Source organism: Petromyzon marinus, chromosome 37, assembly GCF_048934315.1.
Source record: "Petromyzon marinus isolate PM22_M1 ecotype Great Lakes invasive population chromosome 37, UKy_Petmar_22M1.pri1.0, whole genome shotgun sequence".
NCBI lineage: Eukaryota > Metazoa > Chordata > Hyperoartia > Petromyzontiformes > Petromyzontidae > Petromyzon > Petromyzon marinus.
This window is the reverse complement of record NC_133703.1, coordinates 11,155,682-11,179,525: the sequence shown is the minus strand read 5'-3', so window position 1 is coordinate 11,179,525 and position 23,844 is coordinate 11,155,682. Positions and strand designations below refer to the sequence as shown.

Sequence of the window (23,844 nt, the reverse complement as noted above, 5' to 3'; positions counted from 1 at the left end):
CTTGCCTGCCCACTACACAGGCACAAAGAGGTACGGGCAGAACTAATGCATAAATGCTTTCAACATAAGTTGGAGAGAGCTGAGCCTTTCTAGGAATTCGGCAATGCTTTCCCACATGTGACTGCTCCCGATATATGACTCGAGAGCATGTAGGTTTTGCTTGCAGGCCACACACACACACATGAATGATGTGTTTGGTATTATCTCATGGAAAATAATAAGTTGCACAAGGGCCAGGGTCATGCCCCATTCATTCTGAACGATTAAACCAAACTGACCCACGTTCACACACGAGAGCAGAGAGGTTGGCTGCAGGGTGACGCACACGAAGAACGCGTCACTGTGAAAGAGTTAGAAGGTTCCCCTTCGTACCTTCTTACTCTCCCTCCCACCCCCCTCCTTCCGGTCAGGTGATTTTGAAGTGTCGTCGTCGTTACGCGAGGACGTGGACCGAGACAGCGCGTGGAACCAGTGGCTGCGCTCCGAGATCCCGGGGCTCTTCCTGCTGGCCCTGCACACATTTACCGTGAGTCGGTGCAGATGTGGCCTCGCGATTGGGGCTGCCACCTGTCCGCGTTTGACCCCCGGACAGTGTTCGGGTGGCAGCAGGAATTGATTTGTGTCGAGATCTGGTACCCCGGGTATGGCTATGGTTAATTTTATCACCGTGAACTGCGCAGTTTTAACAATAGACCTGGGCTCGCTGAGAAATGTGCCTGGGTTTGCTCTGTCGTGGAAATGGTGGCAACTGTACTTGGGGCATCGGCACGTGTATTCGCGCTCCGGCTCCATTTACACCGAGAGTCACGTGCTTGTCTCGTGTGAGGAGTGGTGGTGTGGCTGTTAAGGGGGCATCCATTTAGTATGTATGAATGGAGGGGGGAGGAGGGGTTAACCCAAATGCGTACGCTTGCGTATGGGGGGTCTACTGACAATATGTAAGCCGACTGCAATTGCATGAATCTGCCCATCGCAGTGACATGGGGAAGTAATTGCTTCCGACAAAGGCGTTCTATGACCTTTTAAATCGTACTCAGGTTTGAGAACGGGGACAGTTTGCATTCATGATCCTGAATCATGACAATTCCTTGACTCTCCGGCAGTGGTGAATCGTTCCAACCATCAGTAGGAATCGTGTATATGTGTGTATGTGTATGCACAGCTGTAGCCATTGGCTTCTGTTAAGGTCATGTACGTTTATTTTTTATTTCGTGGAATATCATTTGCTGTACTCCACGCGGTGAGTGCTTTGTGTAGATAGGAATCATGTTATGTAGAGAATATAAATCTAATTCAGTACCTCTATATGTCTCCCACAGACGAGCGGGGAGACAGCAGCCAGGCGGTGAGCCGGCACTCCCAACAATCGCCCAAGCTCTGCGGTTCTCTTTACATTCCGATATTTGCAGCCACTTACTGAGTGTTTACATGTGGGGGGAAACCAGTACACTCGCAGAAAACGAACGAATGTGAGCAAGGAGGCAACGTTCTATCCCGTGCAGATGGAAAGGATTCCACAGTTGTGTTCCACTGCCTCCTGGCAAGCCAGGGTATGACTCATCCTCGATGCCCACTGGAAGGGAGATTGCACACTTGCAATTTAATTCCCTGAGATTATTTATATCACGGGGTAGGCAGTGACAAAGCCCCTGACTCACTTAACATGAACATGCGGTCCAGTGCATTGTACGTGCGAGGATACTCGCTTTCCACAATGTATGAAAGTGTGTTCAACTTGAATCTTGACTTAAAGCTTTCGTGACTGCAGGAATTCATATTTTTTGGGTCTTTCGGTAAAGTCACGTAGATAGAACAATAAAATAATAAAAATAAGTGAATACAAAATAATAATAAAAATATCACGACGTTTTCATCACAACACAAGCAATCTTCATCATTTTTCTCCTGATGACGATTGCTTGTGTTGCGATCGAAACGTCGTGATATATTTTTCTTTTTTATTCACTTTATTTTTATTATTTTATTGTTCTATCTACGTGACTTTACGGAAAGACCCAAAGAATATGTGTTGAACTTCTTTCGCAGTGTACGTAGCCAACCGTGCTAATCTGTGGTACATTAACACCTTGCCACAAATGCCCTGTTGCTCATGAGCACACCGACTCAAATGAATCAGGCGCAAGGTTTGCGTGATTAATGCTTACAAAGTGGGGTCTATAATGAACAATATGGCTGAAGCTCGAGTTCTATTAATTTAAAACCAACGTGTTTCTTACCAACCATACCTGGTGTTTGCACACAGATACAGATTCTGGGCAATGCGTTATACACCATTCGGAATGCGCTATTGCAATGTGCAGCCACAGCTGCTGCAAAAATATTTGTCTCGGTTTGATCCACTGAACAATATCCACTGACCACACCGCACGCGCAACAATGATATAACTATGAACAAAAATATGAATAAATTAGGATGGTTTATTAAATATATTGCACGTAAGAAAATACAGCAATAGACGTAAAAATACATGGCAGTTTAACACGTACGCTTTCGCGATAAATATCCAGAATACAGGTTTTATGGGTTGGATCGCGTAAATATATAAATGTGTCATTATGAGACCTCCTTTGCCAGTAGCAAGATATAGTAATAGATTTTTACCCTTTTATCTGGCACCAAAACTGACACCTTTATACAAGGAATCATGTTTGCAATAACCACAACACAAGCAATCAAAATGCAAACAAAAAGGGACAACTCTGATAATGATATACACTGTCCTTGAAGTTGATTGGTCCACACCCGAGACGGCTTTTCTTAGAGCCTAGTCTCCACTGGTGTTGATCCAGATGACACCAAAAGGCATACAACTCAGAAACAGCGCACTATCAGAGTATTGAGAGCTCGGGGTAAGCATTTACATTATGGGACCTCCTTTGCCAGTAGCAAGATATAGTAATAGGTTTTTACCCTTTTATCTGGCACCAAACTGACACCTTTATGCAAACATGATCCCTTGTATAAAGGTGTCAGTTTTGGTGCCAGATAAAAGGGTAAAAACCTATTACTATATCTGGTTACTGGCAAAGGAGGTATCATAATGTAAATGCTTACCCCGAGCTCTCAATACTCTGATAGTGCGCTGTTTTTGAGTTGTATGCCTTTTGGCGTCATCTGGTCCAACACCAGTGGAGACTAGGCTCTAAGAAAAGCCGTCTCGGGTGTGGACCAATCAACTTCAAGGACAGTGTATATCACTATCAGAGTTGTCTCTTTTTGTTTGCATTTTGACTGCTTGTGTTGTGGTTATTGCAAACATGATCCCTTGTATAAAGGTGTCAGTTTTGGTGCCAGATAAAAGGGTAAAAACCTATTACTATATCTTGCTACTGGCAAAGGAGGTCTCATAATGTATATTCTTACCCCGAGCTCTCAATACTCTGATAGTGCGCTGTTTTTGAGTTCTATGCCTTTTGGCGTCATCTGGTCCAACACCAGTGGAGACTAGGCTCTAAGAAAAGCCGTCTCGGGTGTGAAACAATCAACTTCAAGGACAGTGTATATCATTATCAGAGTTGTCTCTTTTTACTCATTGGTTTTTTCGGTAAAGTCATGTATGTAGAAATACCATAAAATTATATTAAAATAAATAAATCACGACGTTTCGACCGCAACACAAGCGATCTTCATCAGGTGTAAAAAAACAACAAATAGCGAGGGAGCATATAGGGCGACACCAACGCAACACATAGAGAGCGCCAAACTGCACGGAGGTAAATACAACAAGAAGATGAGAGACGAGAATTCAACAAACCTAAGAAAAAATAACGTGATGCAAAACCAGTCAGGCCAACAACACAGTTAGACACTTGCCTGGCGGACCACGAATTGAAATTCGTTGAAATTCGTGGTCCGCCAGGCAAGTGTCTGCTTGTGTTGTGGTTATTGCAAACATGATCCCTTGTATAAAGGTGTCAGTTTTGGTGCCAGATAAAAGGGTAAAAACCTATTACTATATAAATGTGTCGTTAAACCCGCCACCGCCCGACAGCCAACTAGTAAGGGTTGTCACGTAAACAGAACATGCCAATTCATCACTAGTACAGCACACCGGTGTGTGGTGTGTTGGAGAGCCAAGCCACAACATTTACTATCGGAGTACGACGTATCAGTAATTACAACTAGCTTCATCAGGCAACAGCAAGATTTGGGAGAAGTCCACCTGTTTCATTCCTTATATAGAGGCGTAGATGTGATGACAACATTTGTGCGCTCTTTGAGCGCAAAGTAGGGGGGGGATTAATGAATCAACGTACATTATACATGCACATTATGCTAGCCCATTGATCTTGTACTTAGTGTCCATTGTGTGTACTAAAATATCCGTACAAACGGTAATTTGATTATTCTCTTCCATGCAGCACTAAGTCGGTAGCTATCCAAACGATTACAATTATTTTTCTTAATTTAAATTTCGATAGATTCTGTAATTAGTCTTGGCCAGTAGTAACTAGTTTTGCACAGAACTTCAACATTATCAAAATCAATTGAGTGTCTTTGTGGGCACGCGTGTTCTGCTACTGCTGACAGTTGTATTTGTGAGCATTTCATATTTCTGTGGTGTTTTAGTCTCGTGCTGATCATTCGTCCTGTTTGCCCTACATAGCATTTGCCACAAGTGCAATTAATCCGGTACACACCTTCTGTTGATAGCTTCAGTAATAGAACAGCAAAGAAATATCCAATAGTCCTTTTCGTAGGTTTCCATATGCCTTCTGAATTTGCCTGGCTGATCAAAGTTTCGACCGCAGATGCCATTGGTCAGGGGTCTCTTTGTCCGTTCTCATGTGGGACTCTAGGCATGATGGCAGTTGGAATGCTTTCCCACAGACTTGGCAAGACATTTGTTTTCTCACTCTAGTGACTATGGGAGTGAGGTGGAGTCGAGACGGGCGCTGGTCAGGCGTGGCGTTTCCCAGCAGGCGCCTTCGTTCCATGCGCGGTCGCTGTGATAGCAATAACTTCGTTGCACGCAGGTGCGCCCTTTGCAGAAGGTGGCATTGTCTGCAACTCTGCCTCCTCACCACCAGGACTCGACAAGCTGCTGCTGCTGGAGCTGCTGGTGCCATCCATGGCAAAGGCAATTCTTCCAGCACCATGACTCGCAGCCGAGTAGCTCTGACACACCTTCAACACCGCATTGGCAAAATTGCCGTCATTCACCATGCCACGTGCGCCCCTTGAGTTCTTTCCGTGGGTTACTCCATATGCCTTCTGAGTTTGTAGGGCCGATCAAAGCTTTGATCGCAGATGTTGCAGCTTTGACCACCGGTCTTGTGCATTCTCATGTGGGACTCTAGGCACCATGCCAGTTGGAATGTTTTCCTGCAGACGTCGCAAGAGATTAGTTTTCTCACTCTAGTGACTCTATCGGATTCTAGTGACTCTATCTGATTCAACACCTCATTGGCAAAACTGCCGTTATTCACCAAGCCTGGTGCACCCTTTATCATGTAATTATTTTCGTGGGTCTTCATATGCCTTTTGAATTTTCCTTGCTGATCAAAGCTTCGTCCGCATATGCCGCACCATTGGTCATGGGTCTCCTTGTGCGTTCTTACGTGGGCTTCTAGGCACCATGCCAGTTGGAATTTTTTTCCCACAGACGTCACAAGAGATGAGTTTTTTCGCTCTTGTAACTCTACCGGATTGAGGTGGGGTCGAGACAGGTGCTGGTGAAGTGCCATCGATGGTAAAGGCAATTCTCCCAGCACCACCATGACTCGCAGCGGAGTTGCTCTCGCACATCTGAAACAAAAGACAATGGTCAAGCGCATTACACCTGTGTCATATGTGGACTCACAAAGGCATACATAAGGTGGTAAGATTCATTATAACAGAACTCCTCAATATAACAGAACTTCTCAATAGTGCAGATCCTATCATCAGAGTCTGCGGAGAGGAGGATGTCGTTGGTAACTCTGAGGAGGGCTGTTTCAGTGCTGTGTTGTGAACGGAAGCCGGATTGAAATGGTTCGAACAGGTCATTTGACGAGAGGTGGGTTTTGAGTTGTTTGGCGACAGTGGGTTCCAGTATCTTAGACAGAAAGGGGAGATTGGCAATGGGCCGAAAGTTTGACATAATGTTGGGGTCAAGTCCAGGTTTTCTGAGAATGGGGGTGACAGCAGCCAGTTTGAGTGAACGTGGGATTGAGCCAGAGCTGAGAGAGGAGTTAATGATGTTTGTGATGAGTGTGGAGATAGCTGGTAAACAGTCTTTGATGAGGTGGGATGGGATGGGGTCCAGGACACATGTTGATGTTTTCATCCCTGTCAAGATTTTAGACAGCTCCCCCGGCGACACTGGGGAGAACTGAGAGGTGTGGTGGGGGAGAACAAATGATGGAATGACAGAGCAGACAGTGGAAGCAGAAGAAGAGGACAGGTTGGTGTAAATCAGGGGTCGGGAACCTATGGCTCGCGAGCCAGATGTGGCTCTTTTGATGATTGCATATGGCTCGCAGATAAAACAAAATATTCTCACTTGTTTTAATCCATCCATCGATTTTTCACTGCGCATGTCCTGTTCAGGGCTGCAGGAGCAATTGTCCATTATTTTAATTGGATGATACTGGCCTACGTTTGCCGTTGCTGGGTAAAACAGGTAAACGCCCCCTTTTGAATCAGTCTGAGACTGCGTCTGCTCGGTCATTAGCTCAAAGCTAACCCTTCGACGAAGAAGATGGCGAAAAGAAAAAAAGACGACGAGTATCGTACATTTCAGGACGAATGGACCGAAGAATTCGCCTTTTTGGAGAGAGCGGGTTCTGTGGTGTGTCTAATTTGTAATGACAAAATTACATCGTTGAAACGGTCGAATGTAAAGCGGCACTTCGACACGCGCCACGCTACCTTTGCATCAAAGTACCCTGCGGGAGACAGCAGAAAGAAAGCGTGCCAAGAGCTGAGCAGGGTGCAAGCTAGCCAGCAGCAACTCCGCGTATGGACCCGGCAAGGTGACTATAATTCGGCTAGCTTTGCTGGTTCTTTAGCAATAGTGAGGAACGGAAAACCATTCACAGATGGCGAGTATGCTAAAACGTTCATGCTGGATGTAGCCAATGAACTTTTTGATGATCTTCCGAACAAAGACAAGATAATCAAACGGATACAAGACATGCCTCTGTCGGCAAGAACTGTTCATGATCGTACCATCGTGATGGCAAACAAAGTGGAGGAAACGCAAGTGAAGGACATAAATGCAGCGCCGTTCTTTTCTCTAGCTTTGGATGAGTCAACAGACGTGAGCCATTTGTCGCAGTTCAGCGTGATTGCAAGATATGCTGTTGGTGACACACTGCGCGAAGAAAGTCTTGCTGTTCTGCCATTAAAAGGGTCCACAAGAGGTGAGGATTTATTCAAGTCTTTCATGGAGTTTGCTCAAGAAAAAAGTCTACCTATGGATAAACTTCTCTCAGTGTGTACTGATGGTGCTCCGTGTATGGTGGGGAAAAACAAAGCATTTGTGGCGCTTCTCCGTGAACATGAAAATAGACCCATCCTAAGTTTCCATTGCATTATACACCAGGAGGCACTTTGTGCTCAGATGTGTGACAGGCAGTTTGGCGAAGTGATGTCGCTGGTCATTCGTGTGATCAACTTTATTGTTGCCCGAGCCTTAAATGATCGCCAGTTTAAAACACTGCTGGATGAAGTTGTAAATAACTATCCTGGTCTGCTTTTGCACAGCAATGTGCGTTGGTTGTCAAGAGGGAAGGTGCTTAGCCGTTTTGCGGCTTGCCTGAACGAAATCCGGACTTTCCTTGAAATGAAAGGCGTCGGGCATCCTGAGCTAGCCGACACCGAGTGGCTCCTCAAGTTTTACTATCTCGTAGATCTGACTGAACATCTGAACCAGCTCAACGTGAAAATGCAAGGCATTGGAAATACAGTGTTATCCCTTCAACAAGCTGTATTTGCTTTTGAAAACAAGCTGGAGCTTTTCATCACGGATCTTGAAACAGGTCGTTTACTACATTTTGAAAAGCTGAGCCAATTTAAAGATGCATGCACAGCAAGTGAGCCCATTCAAAACCTTGATCTCCACCAGCTAGCTGGCTGCACATCCAGTCTCCTACAGTCCTTCAAAGCACGCTTTGGAGAATTTAGTGAGCACACTCGTCTTTTTAAGTTCATCACCCATCCAAACGAGTGTTCACTGAACACAGCCGACCTGAATTACATCCCTGGTGTCTCCGTCAGAGATTTTGAAGCAGAAGTGGCTGACCTGAAGGCCTCAGACATGTGGGTGAATAAGTTCAAGTCACTGAATGAAGATTTGGAAAGAATCACACGACAGAAAGCGGAGTTGGCGAGCAAGCACATGTGGACAGAAATGAAAAAACTCCAACCCGAAGACCAGCTGATTCTCAAAACTTGGAACGCGCTTCCTGTCACATACCACACACTGCAGCGTGTGAGTATTGCTGTATTGACCATGTTTGGATCTACGTATGCATGTGAGCAGTCATTCTCACATCTTAAAAACATCAAGTCCAACCTACGATCACGTTTAACGGATGAAAGCCTCAACGCTTGCATGAAGCTTAACCTCACCAAGTACCAACCCGACTACAAAGACATCAGCAAATCCATGCAGCACCAGAAGTCGCATTAATGGTGAGTGTTATAACAACATTATTTAAAAGAATAAATTCAGAGGCTTATTATACTGACATTTAGTTGAATTCACTTTTAAAATATATTATATGGCTCTCACTGAAATAAATTTCCAAATTTTTTGCTTTCATGGCTCTCTTAGTCAAAAAGGTTCCCGACCCCTGGTGTAAATGGTGTCAATTTTGGTCTGAAAGAAGAGTGAGTGAATGAGACAGTTTTAGTTTTGATGGGAGCCAGATGATCGAGACTGGTGGAAAGTGTTTCATTGTAGTAGTTGGTGAGGTCGGAAGGGTTGTCAGTCATGGGTGGGGGGAAGGAGGATATTTTGCTGGCAAGAGAGGCTGAAAGGGCAGGACTAGAGATGGATTTAAGATTTCTGAAAGAAGTTGTCCTTTTGTCCTTGGTTGTAGAAATGGGGAGATCAATGTTCATGGTGATTGCCAGGTGGTCCGAGATGTTGAGGTTGTGGGGCTCGGGGAGCGGTATGGTGAGACCAGTAGAGCAGACCAGATCCAAAATGTGACCACGGCTGTGGGTTGGAAAGTTGAGATGTTGGGTGAAATTGAAGCAGTGTAGCAGTTCCAGGAATTCAATAGAAAATTTACAGTCAATGTCAATGTGGATGTTGAAATCTCCCAGGAGCAGAACTGAAGGTGAGATGGCAGATAACTGAGTTAAAAAGTCAGAGAGAAAGGAAGGATTTGGTTTGGGGGGTCGGTAGATTATGGCAGTGACCAGAGGAGTGGGACCAGAGAGTTTGAAAGTGATGTGTTCAAAGGAGTGAACAGCAGGGATGGAGATGGTGGATGTTTTAATGTCCTTTCTGTACACTGCAGCGACACCACCTCCCCGCCCCTCAGATCGGAGTTTGTCCATGTATGTATATCCTGTAGGTGTAGTCCTGTTGAGTGCGAAATAGTCCGTAGGTTTATGCCAAGTTTCAGTGATACAGAGAAAATCCAGGTTATTGTCAGTAATGAATTAATTTAAAATGAGGCTTTTATTGTTTAGTGAGCGGGTGTTGAGCAAAGCCAGTTTCAGGTGACTTTGCTTCGTGGTGAATTGAGAGGACCGAGGGACGGGGCGGAGATTGGTTAGGTGCACGTGTCGTATGTTGTGATGACGTATTGAGGAAGTTGTGGGGCGCAAACAGGACCAGAGCCTTTGTGAAGCGGACGGCGAATTTGTCCAGTTTCTCGGTGAATGTCAATGCAGTCCGAATGAAGTTGGTTGTTGATTGAGTGGAAGTTGGTGGTGGAGTGGAGTGGTGGAATCCAGGTGTGGAGCTAGCACTAGCTTGTACCCAGATGCCCGGTGTCTTGTAAATGGGAGGGCGTCCACGGCTCCCAGGCGCCGCTCCGACTTCTCGATGGTGGCGCTGCGACCGCTGCGTGATGGGAGCCGTGAGAGCAGCTCAGGTAGACCCAGAGAGTAGCAGCTCAGGCAGACCCAGGGAGCAGCAGCTCAGGCAGACCCAGGGAGCAGCAGCTCAGGTAGACCCAGGGAGCAGCAGCTCAGGTAGACCCAGGGAGCAGCAGCTCAGGTAGACCCAGGGAGCAGCAGCTCAGGTAGACCCAGGGAGCAGCAGCTCAGGTAGACGCAGGGAGTAGCAGCTCAGGTAGATCCAGGGAGCAGTAGCTCAGGCAGACTCAGGGAGCAGCAGCTCAGGTAGATCTGGGGAGCAGCTTAGACAGGCCCAGGGAGCAGCAGCTTAGACAGGCCCAGGGAGCAGCAGCTCAGGCAGACGCAGGGAGCAGCAGCTCAGGTAGACCTGGGGAGCAGCTTAGACAGGCCCAGGGAGCAGCAGCTCAGGCAGACGCAGGGAGCAGCAGCTCAGGTAGACACAGGGAGTAGCAGCTCAGGCAGGCCCAGGGAGCAGTAGCTCAGGTAGACCCAGGGAGCAGCAGCTCAGGTAGACACAGGGAGCAGCAGCTCAGGTAGACACAGGGAGCAGCAGCTCAGGCAGGCCCAGGGAGCAGTAGCTCAGGCAGGCCCACGGAGTAGCAGCTCAGGTAGACCCAGGGAGCAGCAGCTCAGGCAGGCCCAGGGAGATGAGTCGCATGTGGAAGAGTTGTTAATCGTGAAACTAAAAGTTTTGGCTAAAAATATAAAGCCACCCACAGTTGGAATTTACCAAATTTAGCGGCAAACCAAATTAAATGCGTAATAAAAAAAATCGTTATTATGGGACACTGAGAAAGACAGAGCGGAAGAATACGTGGATTGGAGAACAGAGGCCGGTTACACGTAGATGGGAGGTCTCGGAAAAAATAATATCGTGCGAGCCCACTGCATTATAACAATGATCATCCACGGCAGAGGTATTGGTTCTGCCGTGTTTCAAATCTGCCTTGTGTTCGCGAACACGGTCCGAGACATGTCATGGATTTTGTGTACTGTATTGAATCGGACCTGGATCTTGTGTTTGTTTAAGGATTTTGGAAATATTTTTGGTGACACGTGCTATGTATGGCAAGGTGATGGTTTTGATTGGGCCCTCAGATGGTTGTCTCCCCATGGCTGGAGATACAGCTTTGCGGATTGTGCGGTCTGAGTATCCATTCATCTTGAGGGCTTGGTGTATGTGTAGAGGCATTAATCGGCACTCCCCATCCTGTTAGCGAGTAGCTCCCACTTCTCGTCAACAGGGGGCAGAAGCGCTATCACGCCACTGTTAATGACTATGGCCCAAGGGGCCAACGACAATCCCTGGGAAGTGGATCCTGAGACACATTCCCCGGACCTCGGGAGGGGGGACTGGGGGATGATGTCACCTTCCAGAAAGTTCTGGAAGGGAGGCGTGGCTAGGGCGGAGCAAGCCACGAACCAGTATATAAGCCGGACCTCTCAAGGGTCCGGCTCAGGCATCTCCAAGCCGAAGACTGTAGACCTGGGCTGAAATTAGGACCCTGGACCCCAAGCTCCGTCGTCCTTCCAAGGGTCGGAGCTCAGTGAGGCCAGTGGTCAGGACCCGAAGACCCTGGCACGGTCGGGTCAGCAGAGCCTCCCCTAGGGCCCCCAGCCAGAGGATGGGGAATTAACGGGTTCCCAGTGTTAGGGCCCGTGTAGTCCGGAGGCCATACCTCCCCAGGTATCAGGTGAAGGGGCCGCTACCCCTTTGTGTTAGGGACCCTGTAAAATAGTGTTAATAAACATCGTGTTGCCTCGCAAGAAGTTCTCCGCCGATTATTTACCCACTTCATATGTGCTCCAGTTCACTGGCTAGGTGGCGCTGGTCGGAGATGCAGCGGATTATTTTTTCCACCTGAGGACGACCGCTTGTGTTGCGATAGAAACATCGTTATATGTTATTTTTTCTTTTATTTTTCTACCTACGTGACTTTACCGAAAGAACCAAAGAGTATGGATTTCTGCAGTCACAAAAGCTTCAAATTATCACCCAAATAAGATTTTGTATATGAACAACAATGACTATCTCCATTTTCCAAATGTTACCCACCAGAGATCCTTTTTGTATATACACAACAGCAAGCGAATTATGGCACCATACGTTCAGTCCCTATTCATGACACACTTGACTCCCAATCCTCATGTAAGATTGCAATATAATTTCTGCATGAGGGCCCGTCAAAAAGTGTTGAGAATGGACACTTTTTCCAAAAAACTACGTTAAATAGTCTTAATTAAAAGTCCAGTATAGTACTATTCGTGGCACTCATAAGTGAACTTCATTATTGCTCATGTTAATTATTACAATATTAACTATTTACCCAGGAAAGCCTCATTGAGTCTAAAGACTGATTTTTTTTCAGAAGTTTCTCATTGCAATGAAATATTTGGCAATTATATTAATGAGCGTTTGGCTCTGTGTGAGTTGAACCCAGAGAGACCCCCACCTTGCACATGGGGAAACAGCACAACTCTGCACAGATTCTACCCACATTCGATAGATAATTAAAACCGATCTTGATTTGAAGCTTTTGTGACTGCAGGAATCCATACTCTTTGGTTCTTTCGGTAAAGTCACGTAGGTAGAAATGAAACAAAATAAATCACGACGTTTCGATAGCAACACAAGCCATCGTCTTCAGGTGAAAATCGCGACAGCCGCGATGTCTGCTGCGAGCAGCACGATGTCTGCTGCCTTGTGAAGAGAAGCTGTTACCAGCAAGAGTTTATATAAGTTTTTGAGAACAAAGGTAGCCAAAGTAGTGCTAATGGGTTATTATAGTGTAAAGGTAATAAATAGCGTGCCATGTTAAAGGAAATTAACTTAGATTAGCATGTTGGATTATAGTGCAAAGTTAATTTGCTTCCGTAGCGCATAAGAGTTCAGATTAGCATGTAGGATTAGCATATGTATTTTGATAAGAGATGCATGTAAAAGTTAATGAAAAAAATAGCAAGTTAATGTCAGTCTATGTGTAACCAAGAATAGCATGTTAAAGTTGATGAGAAAAGTATGTTAAAGTCAATGAGCGAAGTTAATGAGAATATCATGTTAAAGTCAATGAGAGATGAGCAAGTCGATGTCAGTCTACGTGTAATAAATAGCGTGGTATGTTAAAGTTAATGAACTTAGCATAAGAACGGCTGGCGGGAGAGAGAGAGAGAGAATGTGTTTTAATGAGAGAAGCATGTAAAAGTTATTGAAAAAATTAGTAAGTTAATGTCAGTCTATGTGTAACCAAGAGTGGCATGTTAAAGTTAAAGAGAAAAGCATGTAAAAGTACATGAACGAAGTCAATGAGAATATCATGTTGAAGGCAATGAGAGATGAGCAAGTCGATGCAGTCATGCCGGTGGTAGCATGTCCACGTGTGACAAAAGCAGCCGTGTTAGCGATCCAAAAGATGGCCGTGCCAACGCGTTCGGGTGCGGAGCTCGCTCCCGCCGCGGAGCTCGCTCCCGCCGCGGAGCTCGCTCCCGCCACGGAGCTCGCTCCCGCGACGGAGCTCGCTCCCGCCACGGAGCTCGCTCCCGCCACGGAGCTCGCTCCCGCCACGGAGCTCGCTCCCGCTAGGAGCTCGCTCCCGCCACGGAGCTCGCTGACGTCACAAAGCTCCCCAAAACCATATTTCCATTTTGAAAATAAAACATGCTTCAAATCGCTTTAAACTATTGTCATTGTATTTAATGTGGCGCTGCACTCTGATGTTGTAGGAGAAAACATTTATTAAAAAGTCTATTTAACTAAGTAGAACATGTTGTCTATATTTATTTTAAGTTGCGCATTTTGACGTGACGTCACATTTCTCAACCCCCCCCCCTCGTCACAAATGTCTGACCCCCCCCCCTCCCCAGGTGTGTGACGTCATTTATGGACGGCCCCCATCGCCTTAAAACGCAAACTCACGCTTGCAAACTGAACCCGCGGAACTTTTTTTGTTCAGCAGCGCGATCCTCCGCGAGATGTAATGAGTCGGCCTCGCGCTGTGAGTGAGTGTGAGTGAGACAGCATCGTCCCCCACTCCTCCTGATGTCGAGGGTAAATGGGGGAGGTTTAGGCCTGTGACTCATGCAGCTGCAATGACTGCTTTGTGTACGCGGTCCAGACCTCCCCAGAGATCCTGGCTGACAGAGGAGGTGTTCAGGATTGTTGAGAAAAAGCGACAGGCCCACTCTAATCGTCTACAGCATCCCACGTCAGAGAATGAGGAGGCTTACCGCAGCCTTCGCTCGGAGGTTCGGAGAGCCGTGAGGCGCTGCAAGGATGGGGGGTGGTCGCGGGTTGATGAGGAGATGGAGTCTGCCTCAATGGCCCGCGATCACAAATTCCTATTTAACTCCATCAAAAAAGTAACCTACAGCGCCACACCTATTACCATTGTAGAGGTAATCGTCACTCACCACTCTGTGGGCTGGTAGCTTCCCCTTATCGTCAATAGGGGGCGGAAGCGCTATCACGCCAGGGCTAATGTCCATGGCCCAAAAAGGGGCCAAGACAATACATATCGTGTTGCCTCAGAAGTTTATTCGTCAATTTATACCCACTACACCATCATTAGGGGAACGAAGGGTGATCCAATCTCCGACCCCCAGCGACAGGTTTGCAGATTTGCTGAGCATTTCTGTGAGGTCCTGGGGGAGGGGGAATCCCTCAGCCTGGAAAACATCATGGGACAAAGTGGGGATGACCCTGCTGAGGATGCGGTGCCTCAAATATTGGAGGAGGAAGTCACCCTCTGTGAGTGGCTGGCTGAGGTACCATCCGTTGAGGAAGTACTGAGGGCGATCCAGAGTCCGAGAACAGGAAAGGCACCGAGCAGAGATGATCTCCAAAGCGAAATGCTGAGGGAGGGTGGCGTTTGTGCGTAGACTGCCCTACATGACATCATATGGCGGTTGTTGTTTTGAGACAGTAAGAGAGTGTGAGGTCGACTCTGCCTCAGATGAGTACCTGGTGTGGTGTGTCGTAAACATCGCTACTGGGGGAGACAAAGGCCGCCGTGGAGGAGAATCCTAAAATAATAAAAGCTTTGATTATAATATTATGATATTATAATAAAAGCTACACTAAAAGCTTTTTAAATTAAAAATACAAAAAATTTTGAAATAATGAAAGCTTTTATTATTTAAAATTTATTATTTAATTTTTAAATTGGCAGAATCTACACGCCATATTCTTGGTTCTTCAGGTAAGTCACGTAGATTTAAAAATAAAAATAATTAAATTTAATTTAAAAATATAAATTATTATATTTAAACTAATCAAAGCTTTATTATTTTCAATTTATTATTTGAAATTTTAACATACAAAAAAATAAAATACAAATAATAAATTGAAAATAATAAAAGCTTTTATTATTTTAACATAAATTGAAAATAAAAGCTTTTATTATTTTCAATTTATTATTTAAATTTTATTAACAGGTCCCTGCAGGGTGGGCTGGTAGGGCAAGTCTCTGCGCTGCCTATTGCTGATTTTACACCCAACAGCACGAGATTTCACTTCGTTAAAGTATTGAAAGGGGACGGACGGACACATTAATCTATTGCAGGCTGGTACACTCAGTTTACAACTTCGTTCCTACCAGTATTATGACTTTACCGAAGGAAGCAATAATCTGGCGTGTAGATGCTGCCATCTGCTGGCCACCATTGTTGGGTGTAGATTGTGACAAACTTTCGTGACTTCAGGAATTCATATTCTTGGTTCTTTCGGTAAAGTCACGTCCATAGAAAATAAAAAAAATATCAAATCAAATAAAAATGTGAAATTTTAAATAATAAAAGCAAAAAACCCACATTCATATTCTTGGTTCTTTCGGTAAAGTCACGGAGATAAAAAAAATACAATTTAAAATAATCAATTGAATAAAAGCTTTTAATATTATTTAAGCTTTTGTTATATTCGATTTATTTTTTTAATTTTTAAATTGGCAGAATCTACACGCCACGTTGGTGGCCGGCAGGTGGCAACATCTGCACGCCGAAATCTTGGTTTTTTCGTTAAAGTCACGTAGATTTTAAAATAAAAATAATATAATTAAATTTAAAAATACAAATAATAAATTGAAAATACTAAAAGCTTTCATAATTTTCATTTTTTAAATTTTATTATTATTTTCTATCTACGTGACTTTACCGAAGGAAGCAATAATATGGCGTGTAGATGCTGCCATCTGGTGGCCAACAACGTTGGCAGGTGGCAGCATCTACACGCCAGATTCTTGGTTCTTTGGGTAAAATAGAAATAATAAAAAAAAGTTTAAAAAACATGATTTAGTATTTTTTCATTTAATTCTATTATTTTCATTTTCAAATCTACGTTACTTTACCGAAAGAACCAAGAATATGGCGTGTAGATTCTGCCAATTTAAAAAAAAATTACAAATTAAAATAATAAATTAAAAATAATAAAAGCTTTCATTATTTTCCATTTATCTTTTGTATTTTTATTTAATTTTATTATTTTTATTTTCAACCTACATGGCTTTACCGAAAGAACCAAGAATATGAATCTCGATTTTGATTATTATTTTCAATCTATTTTAATTTCTAAATTGGCAGCATCTACACGCCATATTCTTGGTTCTATCGGTAAAGTCACGTCGATAGAAAATAAAAAAAATCAAATCAAATCAAATAAAAAGTGTGAAATGGAAAATAATAAAAGCAAAAAACCCACTTTCATATTCTTGGTTCTTTCGGTAAAGTCAAAGAGATAAAAAAATGAAACAAAATTTTGATTTTATAATAATAAATTGAAAATAATAAAAGCTTTTATTATTTTCCATTTATTTTTTTGTATTTTTAAATTGGCAGAATCTACACGCTATATTCTTAGTTCTTTGGGTAAAGTCACGTAGATAGAAAATATAAATAATAAAAGAAAAGTAAAAATTTAAATAATATTTTTAAAAATATTTATTTTATTGTTTCCCTTCTACGTGACTTTACTGAAAGAACCAATAATATGAATCACTGCAGTCACGAAAGCTTTAAATCAAAATATAATAATAACAATTCATGATTTTCATTTAATTATTTTATTTTTATTTTCAAATCGACGTCACTTTACCGAAATAACCAAGAATATGGCGTGTAGATTATGCCAATTTAAAAATTACAAATAAAAGTAATTTTATTATTTCCGATTTATTTTTTATTAAATTTATTTCATTATTTTTAAATCTACGTGACTTTTCCGAAAGAACCAAGAATATGAATCTGGATTTTTGCTTATTATTTTCAATTTATTATTTTAATTTTTCAATTTGCAGAATCTACACGCCACGTTGGTGGCCGGCAGATGGCAGCATCTACACGCCATATTCTTGCTTCATCTTCTTTGGTTCTTTCGGTAAAGTCACGTAGCATGAGAATAAAATAATAAATTGAAAAAATAAAATAACACAATAAAATTCTCACGACGTTTCGGCCACAACACAAGCGGCCTTCATCAGGTGAAGGGACGAGACTGTCTGGAGGACAGCGCTGGAGCGAACAAAGCCAAGCTCAGATCGAGACCTTTAAGCTGTGTGAGAAGCAACAAAGCGCCTTGACAAAGGAATTAGCATTGAATTTAGCATTGAAATGGCTGAGTGATTAGCTTGTGACTGGTCACAGATATGGCTATGTTAAAGTCAAAGCATACACATCCACAGAGGCACCCCTTGACAAAGGAATTAGCATAGAATTTAGCATTGAAATAGCTGAGTGATTAGCTTGTGACTGGTCACAGAAATGGCTATGTTAAAGTCAAAGCATACACATTCACAGAGGCACCTAGTAAAAATCAAACAGGAAAATTTAGCATTGAAATAACTAGGAGAATTTAGCATTGAAATAACTGAGTGATTAGCTTGTGACTGGTCACAGAAATGGATGTGTTAAAGTCAAAGCCTACACATCTGAGCTATTAATAGTAACTGGGTCAGTGTCTACTTCAAATATTGTTCAGGCTCTGGAGACTTCCAAAGTTATTCGTGATGTTATACATTTGGTTCGTTTTGAGCATAATCGCGACCTTATATAATTATGACGTAATATACACGCTGAATATACGCACACAAACATCGTGTACACGTGTGTCGTGCCCTCTATTGTCCACATAGACGGCTTGTGCTGACTAGAGAACGATCTTAACAAACAATGTCGTGACATGTATCAGCCCTTTGTCGATCCAGCGTTTTGATAGAGGCCTCCCCCACACCATGTCGTTCGTGGGAGTTGTTTAACCATACTTCACCATGCCGGTCAATGCGGGTTTGGTGATGTGAGGAGGCCCAGAAACTTGTATATGCAGATACGAGTTTGCCTGTGCTTGCATCTGCAGAATTACATTCTCACACATCTTCAAGTGTAGTTTAATACTTCTAAAAATGCATTTATTCTTCAGGATTCCATAAAGTACTGTGGTAAAAAGAAAACAACTTGATTTGAATAAATTTCGATTTAAAGCGTTCGTGACTGCAGGGATTCATCTTCTTGGTTCTTCGGTAAAGTCATGTCGAAGGGAAATAATAAAATAATTAAAATTAAACAATAAAATTCTCACGACGTTTCGACCACAACACAAGTAGCCTTCCTCAGGTGAAGAAACAGAACTGTCGGAAAGACAGCGCTCCAATGAACACTGCTAAGCTTGGCAGCGTATTTTAAGCTGGGTGGGAGGAGCAGAGCGCCTTGACAAAGGAGTTTACATATCAACAGAATAATTTAGCATTGAAGTAGCTGTGTTAATGTGAGATATTAGCAGGATGTTAACGTCAGAAATTAGCATGTAACTGGGAGATTAGCATGATGTTAATGCGAGGAATTAGCATGTAACTTGTCACGGAAGTAGCTATGTTAAAGTCAGAGTTTATATATCAACAGAGGCATTTAGTATATTGACGCTAAAGAACTGCAACTAACCAACAATCATACAACAAACCGATGTGAAAGAACTAAATATAAACTACATCAATATAATCAATGTACTCAATATATTCTCCACTAAGCTGAGCTACTAACAATACGTCATTATACATTACACTTCTATGTCGCAAAAATTATTATAATATGCCTCCAAATAATGTTTTATTATAAACTGCCATAGACAGACCCCAACATTGAATTATATGCAGCGTTACTATACACTACCCTATACCTTAGATTATAATAATATTACACTGTATTATTTTACCAACCCTACTGTATACCACACTGCTATATATTGACTATACAACTACGATACTATATATTACCAAATAAATTATATTAAACATTACACTGAATACTTTGTTAAACAAGGAATGCTTTGAGCTTGTGGGTTGAATCCATCTGTGTGAAGTTGTGTTATTTCCCCATATGCAAGGTGGGGTCTCTCTGGGTTCCACTCACACAAACATCTCAATGCAATGGGACTTTTCTGAAAATGCAGTACTTAGACTCAATGAAGCTTTCCTGGGTAACTAGTTAACATCGTAATAATTAGCATGAGAGATAATGACGTTCAGTTATAAGTGCCATTAATAGTACTATACTGTACTTTTATTGAAGACTATTTTACGTAGTTGTTTGTAAAAAAAAGTGTCCATTCTAAAAACTTTTTGACGGGCCCTCGTACAGAAATGATATTACAATCTTATATGGAGATTGCGAGTCAGAGTGTTGTGAATAGTGGAGTGAACGTGTGGTGCCATCATTATATTGTTGGTGTGTATATACAGAAAGGCCTATTTGGTGGGCAACATTAGGAAAATGGAGGTAGTTCGTCATTGTTGTTAAACAAAATCTTATTTGGGTGGATAAGAGGAGTAAAATCGTACATGATAGGAACTGCAATATTGTGGAGTTCTGGTATAATGAGTTGTAGTATATATGCATCTTATGTCACCTTAAGTATGCCTGTGTGAGTACACTCGTGACACGGGTGTCATGCGCGTGACCTTTGTCTTTTGTTTCAGATGTGCGAGAGCAACTCCGCTGCGAGTCAAGGTGGTGCTGGGAGAATTGCCTTCACCATTGACGGCACTTCACCAGCATCCATCTCAACCCCACCTCAATCCGGTAGAATTACAAGAACGAAAAAACGTATCTCTTGTGACGTCTGTGGGAAAAAATTCCAGCTGGCATGGTGCCTAGAAGCCCACGTAAGAACGCACAAGGAGACCCGTGATCAATGGTGCGGCATATGCGGAAAAAGGTTTGATCAGCTAGGAAAATTAAAAAGGCATTTGAAGACCCATGAGAAGGATTACATGATAAAGGGTGCACCAGGCTTGGTGAATAACGGCAGTTTTGCCAATGCGGTGTTGAATCCACCGTCGCCCTATGAGATGTGCTCAGTCTGCGGATTTTTAAGTCCTATTGAAATCCTGAAAACTCATGAAAGTCTTCACGCACAGTTTTTGTACAGACCGAAGCCTGAACATGATTACACTTCGACAAAAGATAGCGGGGTTAAGATAAATGACATTAAATCCAATTTTCTTGAATGCTTTGGCCTAGTTCCACGTCAACAAACTGCTTCACCAGTCAGTGAGAATAAACCATACGCTGCTCTCGATCCTATGACGAGCATGAAAGTGTTGATGGCCTTGCAGCAGAAGAAGAAGGAAAAGCGAAGTAGACCTAAGCCCATTAAAAGAAAGAAGACCACCACCAGCGTCACCAATTGCAGCAGTAGCAACAGCCAGAATTCGGACATCAAGAGGATGGACTGCACGGAAGCAGGAGGCTGCGTGGAGCAGAGCATCCCCAAGGTGGATGAACCCAACCTGGCACCTTTAGGTACGTCCTAGTAATGCACACACTACATTTCATTTGGATGTAATTCATAATTTCACAAATTAGTTAATGTACGCATATGTTGACCATATCTGTATGCCTGCGCTGAGGAGTCTAGAGATCTGATGTGGTGCTGCTCGGATGTTGGGTTAAACCGTGAAACTCTGGGTTTCAGTCACCGAGCCATGATTAAACTGGCTTCTCATTGATGGTCTTATCCAGTTACCAAACTTCTTCCAGCAAACACTTCTGATGTCGCGTGATGTGTAGGAAATTGCAATAACCTCCTAGTGGATAAAAAACGGTCACGAAGGGATGTCATGAGTAGTGCAATGATATCTCCTTCCACGAGCTGTTCTCTTACATGAGGTGGTTCACTGCTGTGTGAGAGTTGCACAGGGATACTTCATCTCATGACATGGAGCCAATAGCACCATTGGAAGGAAACTGAGCAAAATACATTGCTTGACAAATTCCAAAAAATATCTATTTCTTAACCGGGGTAACTTTTACTTAAACAAGTGGGTAAATTTAGGGAACATTTTTGAATGTATAGACCGAGTAATTTCCACAATGGGAATTTCCTCTTCATTGTACTAACACCTAACTTCCATGTGTATTTACTCGTTCTATTGCAGGTAATTATTGTGTAATTAATGAGCTGTAATAGAATAATCTGGCTCAACCACCTCAATGTTAAATTATAGTCGTTGCTCTGCATCAACATCAACCACACGAAGAAGTGCAAAATGTTGGGGCTTCAAAATAAGCCCCAAAAATGTATTATGATATTTTTCAGGAAATCAGTATCTTGCTTTTCTATTATTTGTACGTATGTTGAACTTCTTTCGTACCATACGTAGCCAACCGTACTAATCGGAGGTATTTGTTGCTGGCCATTTGGCATTTTGGGCCTTTGGGCCTGTGGTCAGCAACCGTGATTGATAAAACGTCCCATATACATAGTAATGCTATGGCATCCACTGCATGGTGATAAATAAATTATGTATTAGCGCGTGCGTGTGCTCAACGGTGGATGTCTTGTGTTCCAGAGGAAAAGCCCTTCCCGTGCAGTGACTGCTCGTACGGAGCGACGCAGAAGTCGAAGCTCAAGAGACACATCCTGAGCGTTCACCACGTGCCCTTCGATAGCGCGCTGGACTCCGACTGCCCCAAGAAGAGAAGGCGGCTGGCTGGGTGCCGAGACCACGGCTCAACTCTGGATTTGGAGCGCGCACGATGCTCACGGAGAACTCCCTGATGATTTATTTCATCCTGAGGCTGAGGTACCACGTGTGGGGCGATGAACGCAAGGTTTTGTGCAGCGGACATTTCCATGATGAAATTTCGTCACGTTCACTGCTGCGAGGTTACATCTATTGCCGTATATTTTTAGTCAATTGCTGTATTTTCTGGTATACCATATATTTTAGAAATTGTCCTAATTTCATAACAAAGGTTTTTGGGTTAGATCGTGTAAGTATAAATGTGTCATAACCCTCCACCACCTGACACAGCCAATTAGTAAGGAATTTGTCACGTAAACAAAACTCCACTTAGTTACTACTTCAGCCCACCGGTATTTTGGAGAGTAAATCTACAAGATGAGTACGACGTTTCACTGGTAATTACATCCAGCATCATCGGGCGATTTGCCAGAATAGTGAAGCCATCCACCTGCTTCCGGTCTTAAATAGAGAAAGACGATGTCATCACTGAACCCATCAGGTGCAGAAATCAGCGGCGTGGGAGGGGGGTTATTGAAATTATATAATTGAATAGTAATAATTAAATTAGTATGTTTCCTCTATAAGTAATGATAAATGTGAGATGTCTTCTTCCTCCACGCGTTTGTTCCACTCACGTGGGGTCCGCCGTCCTTGCCACCTTCTCCACACCGCCCCGTCCCGCGCCATCTCTCCCTCCACTCCTCGGGCCACCACGTTCGACTGCATCACCACATCGCCCCACGTCTTCTTCTTCTGCCTTCATCTCCTCATCTTACAATCACAATTACTTAATAATACGCTTCCAGGCCGCACTAAGCCTGTAGCTGTCAGAGAGGTTAAAATAATACAAATTTTCTCAGTTTCAATGGATTCTCGAATTAGTCTTGGCCAGTAATAATGAGTTTTACACAACACTTCTTCGTAATCAAAATACATGAAGTGTTCTTGTTGACAAGCATGTACTGCAACTTCCGACAGTTATGTTTGAGAGTGTTTAATATTTATTTGGTGTTCCTTTAGTCTTACGCTAATGTTACGTCCCATCTGTCCAATATAACATCTGCCACATAAGCCATTAATCCGATACACACCATCCGTTGACAACTTAGGCAATTCATCTTAAGTACAAAATACTATTTTTTTAATTTTGTGTACCGTGCCAAATCTTACTTAGATGTTTAGCTTTTTGCTTTTCCAAAACTCGAGCTAATTTCTCAATTACTCCCACGATATATGTTATTTTAATTGTTTAATAACCTGATTCAGCAGTATTGCTGTTCGATCTTGGTTTAGCATTCATTGCTGTTAATTATTTGAGCATTATTTTAGACATTCAATCGTAGCGTTTCTTTGACATGTTCAATCTCTCTCCCCACACATTCACCATCTGACACTGTTTTAGCCAGATGTATGAGCATCTTGATGAGAGAGGTTTTCTGTATGGGGTGATGATGCGAATCTGCATTCAGATAGGCATCAGTATGCGTTCCCTTTTGGTAAACGCTGTGTGTGTTATTTTACCATTTAGGCCTCGTCCGATAAATCACCTCTCCCAAGGAAATAAGTATTTAGAGGCCACACGGGACCGGGGGGGGGGGGGGGGGGGAGTTTAACGTTGTGTCTGTTGCTGCGAGCAGATAGCGCGCAATGGAGAGCTTGCTCAGAGCGGGGCTGGGCACGGACTCGGCGAGGACGCTGGGCGCTTCGGCCGGTGGAGGCTGCATCAGCACCGGGCAGAGCTACGAGACGGAGCGCGGACACGTGTTCACCAAGATCAACGCCAAGAGCGGGGCA

At 43.3% G+C, this 23,844-nt stretch overlaps 1 long non-coding RNA gene across 1 annotated transcript; it reads left to right on the top strand.

Annotated features, from left to right (window-relative positions):
- Positions 1-445: 445 nt before the first annotated feature.
- Positions 446-23,489, top strand: LOC142930140 (uncharacterized). The gene is made up of 3 exons (XR_012946102.1): positions 446-526; positions 1,320-1,345; positions 21,874-23,489. It is a non-coding gene; the product is annotated as an uncharacterized LOC142930140 (long non-coding RNA).
- The last annotated feature ends 355 nt before the right edge of the window (positions 23,490-23,844 follow it).